The following is a 7,804-nucleotide window of genomic DNA, read 5'->3' on the forward strand; positions in this document are numbered from 1 at the left end:
GAGACTTTATTTCCAATCATTGATTGAAATTCATTTTTCCTTAATAAAATAATGTAATGAATCAGAAACTAGGTAGAAGGACTATCTGAAAGCAAAGCCCTTTCTGCCAAAACACTAAGGCTGCTAGGATCTATGCTTTCCAGAATAACAGAATCCCTTCAGTTTTGGATTGACACACATTCATTAAAAATAAATTAGTGTTTCCATCTGGTCTGACTCATTTGATGGGAACAAGAAGTTCCTCTAAAAGTACAAATAGACAAGGGGAAGGGAATTGAAAATGAAGGGTAGCATGGGACTGGCGTTGTGCAATTTTTCTAGGTCTAAGGACCACAAACATATTTTGACGTGTAATTAAAATATTCTGAGCAGAACATTAGCGAGCCCACCTATGTTAAGGCATTTATTGCCTTGAATTACTCCACAGAGCAATTGAATTTTTAGTCTTAACAGTTTTTTCTTAATCGATTTTTAAAACTAGTTTCTGTTCCAGGATCAAGTGTTGAGTTATTAAGGGATGGACATAAAGGTGTTCTGCATTCACTCTGATTTACTTTTACCGAAGCAGTGGTGGAATTCATAAATAACAATGAAAATGTAAATTTCTTTAGCAGGGTCTTTTGAAACTAGTAGCTCTAACCTTTTTCTATTTTCTAAATCCTCTGAAGGTTTTCATGCTACAATCTATAGTCAGAGAGGGGAGGTGGATAGATGGTAGATGATAGATGATTAGATGATAGATAAAAGATAGATAGGTAGATAGATAGATAGATACATACATAGATAGATAATGATGATGATAGATTCAATAGATGATAGAGACAGATAGCTATAGATAGATAGATAGTAGGTAGATAGACAGATGATAGATAGATATAGACAGATATCCCTCTATCTATAGCTACCTATCTCTATACATACATATAAAATTCTCAATCACCATAGCGGACTCAAAATACTATAAATCTAAATTCTTTATTATTCTCCATTTGGCAAAAAAAAGATTATCTTATTTTTTATGTCAGGCAATCAAAATTCTCTTTTACTTCTCACATTCTTAAATTACTTTCTATTTACATCTTGATCTCTTCAGACTTTATAGATTGATAAAATATAACTGTCTTGGCAGAATTAATATAAATTATTTTTCATTTTTAAGTGCTTAATCCAGGAATTAAATTTTCAAAAACATACATAAATATAATTAATTAAAGTGACACATAAGTATAGTCTATTTAACTCTATACATAAAACTACTTTGATTATTCTTATGGAAAATCTTAAACTGGCATGCAAAGTAAGATTTCCGTTGAGTCAATATTTTACTTTCTGTCATTATATTTCAAGGGAAAAAGTTCATAAATGATAAGCCAAAGAGATTTGCCAATTCTGACAATGTACTTTTTATATTTCATAGATTTTATTTTTTGAAACCTGATAATATATTTTTCCAAAAAAGACTATAAAGAGCAACCACAAGATATGGGTGAAAAGAAGTGAATATGTGTTATTAAGAAAAAAAGGAGACAACATAGACAAATTATTTTTCAAATGTAATATTATTCAAATACACTAATATTTTACCCTGTTCTGAATTTGAAAATAGACTTAAATTTGGTTTGAATTAGCATTGATTCTTGTGGGATGGGATAGTAATTTCAAGATGTCCAACGATCTTTCACTCTGAGGATTAAACATTTTTTCACAAAAAATTAGAGCCAATTTATAATCTATAAAGAAAATATTCTTATTTGATTTTGGCTTCAGGCTTTCTTCACTACAGAGAGCCAATATTTCCTTCGAGAGACTTCTAGGATACAACAGGGCTAACATTTTATAACATGGCCACATGTCTGTGTGTATAGTTTAGAATCCACAAAATATTACTGTTGCTTTAAAGTCAGGGTCCCTGATATGGATTCAAGGAAGGAATGTGTTTACAGATATTTGGCTGGCTGCTTAGTCAGGGTCTTCTAAGGGTAATACTTTAATTGAGTACTAACAACTAAAGTCTAGTCCTCTGCACAAGACATTTAGAAACTCGATATGGTAAGTACATTCCGAGATAATCAGTCTCCCTGGGACTGGCTCATGTGAATCCAATTTATAGAGACATGTGAGTTATATTTAGTCTCCTCTGTGTGCTCCAGGCACACTGGACTTCTTTCTGCCAATGTAATCCCACCTCACAGCTTTTAAATTAGATCGACCCTATGTCTAAAATGCTCTGTCTTCAGATCTGTCGATATAAAAAATGTTAAAACTTGTAGAGAATTTTTATGAGTTTATTTGAGCCAAACTGATGAGGTATACAAGGGAGTTAGGTCTCACAGGCTTCACAGAATAACAATGTTCAGCTTTTTATGCATTTGAAACTAAGGAGAGAATGTAAGGAAGATTACATGGAGGTGGGAAAAGGCAAGGTGGGGATTGGATTACAGAATAGTTAACAAGATTATGTGTTTTCTTATATCTCCAAAGGGCATTATTTCTGACATCTCAACGTGTGTTAACCTAGATGTACAAGAACACGTGGTTTAAAAACATTTCACTAAAGAAGTTTGTCATGAGCAAGGAAAGCAGCTACTGAAGTATCACCCTTGGACACGTTTGTCTTTCCACAGTGCCGAGTTTATTGAATGGAACATTCTCAGGTAAACCAACCAGGTATCCATGCAAGTTAACACACAACATGCAGAGAGGGGAAGGTGCAGAGGCTTACACGACAGACTGAAAGGATGAAATTCCTTAGCATCTCCCAAGCGAGCTCTGTTGATTGGCAGTACAGATGGTCTTACATCAGTACCAAGTCAGTAGCTAAAATAGGCAGAAAGTTAAGGTCTTCAGCTCTCAGTGTACCTGTTCATGTGCTCTCACATCAGGCTTGCGCATCGTCTGTTCAGCTAATATGGTCCTTATAGAGTGGAATTCTTTTGCTTATTGGCTACTACAGTTGGGGCTTGTCAGTGGCAGTTGTGGCTGACTTTTCTGTGATTTGGGGGTTCCACTCTCATCCTAAGAGTGTTCCCCCTATGTGCCAGTTGACATTACTGTCATAGCTCCCCTGGAATCCATTTTGTAAAGTCTAAAAGTCCTCAATTCTTTATGCTCTATACTAAATTATAGGCCTGGGGTGTGACTACCCACCATGACCTGCTCAGTTAAAAATTTATGATTTATTACAGTACTTTTTTTTCTGTCTACAGATCTCTGAATCTAAATTTTAATCTCATATGAGAATTACTGTCTCAGAGAAGCCCTTTTTGACTGCCTTACTCAGAATAACCTCTCTGTGGATTTCTCTGTTTTTCTAACTTGCTTTACTTTTTCACATAGCATTTAGTGCTAACTGAAATAATATTGTTGAAGTCTAAACCTGTGGAGAATTCTAATGAATTTATTTGAGCCAAAATGATGACAATTTCTGGGAAGTAAATCTCAACAGATTAAGAAAATGCTCTGGAGAAGGCAGTTTTGCAGCTTATTTTATACATTAGAATTGAAGGAGGAGACATAAAGAGGGTGACATGAAATCCATTGGATTAGGGAAGAAGGAGGAGAAAGCAAAGCAGAGAAATCTCTGGGATTAGATAAAAAGTAAAATGGAGAGACACTTCTTTTACACTGGTGAGTACATGATAGTTAATAATTAACATTTACAGCACATAGAGATGTTTTTCAAAGAACGAGATAACAATGAGGAGTTCTGTGGTCTTGTGCTCCAGTGCAGTGGGCATACTTTGAAGGGTCTGGAAAAAAAGATTACCCTGACATTCCAGGGCTATGTTATCTTAGATACAAAAAGACAATAGATAGGCTTACTTAAGGTAAAGCTTGACCTCTGTTAAGGAAGCTACAAGCCTAGGATGTGACCACCTTCCATGACCCACTTTTAGGAATTTTTATGTTCAGACCATCCTATGTGGTTAATTTCAGTCTCTGGGTTTGCAAGGCTCACGATGCTGACCTCTACTGAGTTTGTTATGTTTAGTATGTGGTCCTTTTTTCATCCACATATAGAAGGCCCATGAGGACAGTTTTTGTCTTTTTTACAGCTGCCCCTAGCATTAAGAATAGCGGAGAGCTGGTGCTCAATATATTTACTGGCAGAAAAGGAAATAAGGTAGCAGCAATGGCATAATATTTGAATTTCCTGTTTCAATCTATTTAAAGAACAAGGCAACTAAGATAGCAAAACATAAACCCATGCAAAGCATTTATAGCACACATAGGTTAAAAGGTGACCCCCTGCCCCCACCCCTGCAAACTTCAGTATATGAGTAGCCATATGGTGCCACAAGACCTGTGTAGTATCAACTGTTGAAAGAAGCAGAGAGAAGGCAAAGGGGCTTCTTGCAGTCCTGAACCCCAAAGAACCCAGAAATTGCCAACAAATATTTACTCTCATAAGGAAGACAACTCAATTAGTGTGTAAAGTTTGGTGAGCCAGTGTAAGAATAGCCTGCAAAACCAGAAGGGTGCATTGCAGGCTCTGAGGTAAGGATACAAGGAGACATCAGAAGGGCTAGATTGTTCTGAGCCAGAAGAGCACTAAAAAGTAAATCAAAGTCCCTATAATGATTAATTTTATGTGTCAATTTGATGGCCATGGAGTGCCCAGGTATTTGGTCAAATATTTTTCTGAGTGTTTCCATGAGGGTGTTTTTGAATGAGATTAACATTTAAATCACTAGACTGAGTAGAGTAGATTGTCCTCTGTAACTTGAGTGGGGCCCATTCAATCACTTGAAGACTTGAATAGAACAAAAAGGCTGACTTTTTCTTGAGGGAAGATGTTTGACCTTCCCAGGTGAAGGCCTGACTGCCTTCAAACTCTGACATCAACTTTTTCCTGCCTTTGGGCTTGAACTTAAACAATTGCTCTTCCTGGGTCTGCAGCCTATCAGCCTTTGACTGGAACTATAGCATCAGCTCTCTTAGGTCTACAGCTTGCCAATTCACCCTACAGTTCTTGGGACTCTGAGCCAATTCCTTATAATAAATCTTTTAATAAATGATAGATTGATAGATGATACATAGCTGATAGATAGATAGATGATAGATAGCTGATAGATAGATCTCCTATTAGCTTTATTTCTCTGAAGAACCCTGACTAATACAATTCTTTTCAGAACAAAGTCTCACTGAGAAGAAACTCCTGGGAATAAAATCCAAACTGAGCTTGAAGAGACACTAGAGACAAGAAAATGAGAAGTTCCAGATGAAATTGTAAGAGGGAAATAATAAAAGTAAAATTCAAAGAGGTAGGTCTAACAACAGAAAAGACAACCCTATAGCTAGAAAAGTTATTTCGGATCATTCTCTTTCCCAAAAGCACAGGAAAACACATGTTAAATATAAGCAACATAGGGTTATAATTTATATATAAATTATATATAAATTACATATAAAGCTATTATACTAAAAAATGCTATTATAATTTTAAAAACTGTTCTTACAGAAAGAAAATGTTGATTAGACAGACATCTTCACAAAACAGTGAAAAACTATAATCTCATATTGTAAGAGGGGTTACAAGACAACTAAGAGGAGCTAAAAAAGAAATGAAGACAATTATATAAGAAATAAAAAAAGAGCAGAAAAATTTAGGAATAAGATAATTGGACTAAAAGATTTACAAAAGCTCATAGATCTCAAGAAAAAAAAAATTGAAAAGAAAAAATAATCTTGCCAGAAATGAAAACTCAACTAGAAGAAATATAAAAGTAAATATATACCATGAATAATGTCATTTTAAAAAAGGAGAAGAGGGGGAGAAGGAGGTCAATTAAGAAAATATACTCACAAATAGAAATGTCTACAGAGAAAATGTAATGTCAGAACAAGTATAAAAAATATACAGTCATGTGCTACTCAACAGGGATACGTTCTAAGAAAGCATCATTGATGATTTCATCATTGTGTGAACATCATAGAGTGCACTTCATCATAGAGAAACCTAAATGGTATAGCCTACTACACACTCTACATAATATAGTCTATTGTTCCTAGGTTACAAACCTGTGCATCATGTTAACTGTACTGAATAGTGAAGACAAATTGTAATATAATGGTATTTGTGTATCTAAACATATCTAAACATAGAAAAGGTACAATAAAAATACTGTATAAAAAATAAAAAGTATTACACATAGGGCACTTACTATAAGTGGAGCTTGCAAGACTGGAAGTTACTCTTGGTGATTCAGTGAGAGGTGAATAAATGTAAAGGCCTAGAACATTATAAGCACGTCCCACACATCCTTCCCTGTTTCTTTCTAACAGGGTCAGAAATAAAACATTGAAGTTGTCAGTGCTGCTAAATGAACAGGGACGTTGGTGAGACTGATGGAAATATTAAGAAGAAACTAGCTGGGTAAGGCATAGGGACTGAAAGGTGTCTTGAAGATCAGTAGGATAAGAAATCAAGATGGAGAAATAAAGTAATATAGAGGATTTCATGGCAATTTGGTTTTAGCTATTGCATGTTGGAGCAGTGGCCGGTTTATGGAACTTCGTGGTATTCATTTTTTTAAAAAAGAGGGTTTTTAATGTAGAGAAGATATAGAACTGAGGACTCAATATTTTGACTTTGGAAAATTTGGGTGGAGGGGGGTTTCACTGATTCTATCTAGCACAAAGAGCTCTCCCTGGCATTGAACTGACTGAAGAAATAAAACTTATCTATGCTTTACATCATTACAATCTGAAAATATTTCCAAAAAACAGAACAGGCTGGTTCTACATTATCATAGAAAGCTTTAACTAAAGTAGTAGTGACACATTACTTGTTAAGTTAGTTACTGTGAACTTGTGTCCTTGTACAGGATCTTAGTTTCTCAACAGAGAATTTAGAGCAATGTACTCTGAAGACCATCAAGCTAGATCTGGGAGAGGTATAGTACCCTCTGGATATGTAGTGCTAGAGGACAAGGTTTCTCTGTACTAAAACAGGTCAGCGACTGACTGATTGGGATATAATCTGTGCACTTAAATAAGAGATATTGTGAGGGAGAAGAAATCTATTGCCAAGATCCACAGATATTGCTCTGGTCAGAGAAAAAATTCTTCGCAAACCACATATCTCTCTATTTCTTGTAGGAAATTCAGCTCCATTTTAATCTTATGGGACCATCATCATGTACGTAGTCCATTGTTGACTGAAATGTTGTTATGCAGTGCATGATCTTATTGTTTAAAAAATAACTAAAAATGGACAAATTTCTTAATAATCAACTACAAAAGCAAACTCAAGAAAAAAATAGATAATGACTCTGTACCTATTAAAGACATTAGATTTGTAGTTAAAAAACTTTCCACAAAGAAACCTGGTTGAATTGTAGCAAACATTTAAAGAACAAATATTACCAATTCTCCAGAAAATCTTGTAGAAATATCAAGAGGAGGGAATACTTCACAACTAATTCAATGAAGTCAGGATTACTCTGAAGCTAAAGCCATACAAAAACGTTACAAGGAAAACAAACGACACAATGACAACAATGACAAAAAAACTACAGACCAACATTTGTAGACACAAAAATTGTAGACAAAATTTTAGTCAAATTGAATGCAACAATACATAAAAAGGATAAGGGTTTATTCCAGTATTTTAACATTTAAAAATCAATCGATGTAATTCACCATATTAAGCAATTAAGAAAGAAAAATCATATGAGAATTTCAGTTGATGCAGAAAAAGCATTTGACAAACCTAACATACATTACTGATAAAATTCTCAGCAAACTATGTATAAAAGAGAATTTCCTCAACTTGATAAACCTGATAAAGGGCATTATCAGC

The sequence above is a fragment of the Pteropus vampyrus genome, unplaced genomic scaffold (assembly GCF_000151845.1).
Source record: "Pteropus vampyrus isolate Shadow unplaced genomic scaffold, Pvam_2.0 Scaffold102, whole genome shotgun sequence".
Classification (NCBI taxonomy): domain Eukaryota; kingdom Metazoa; phylum Chordata; class Mammalia; order Chiroptera; family Pteropodidae; genus Pteropus; species Pteropus vampyrus.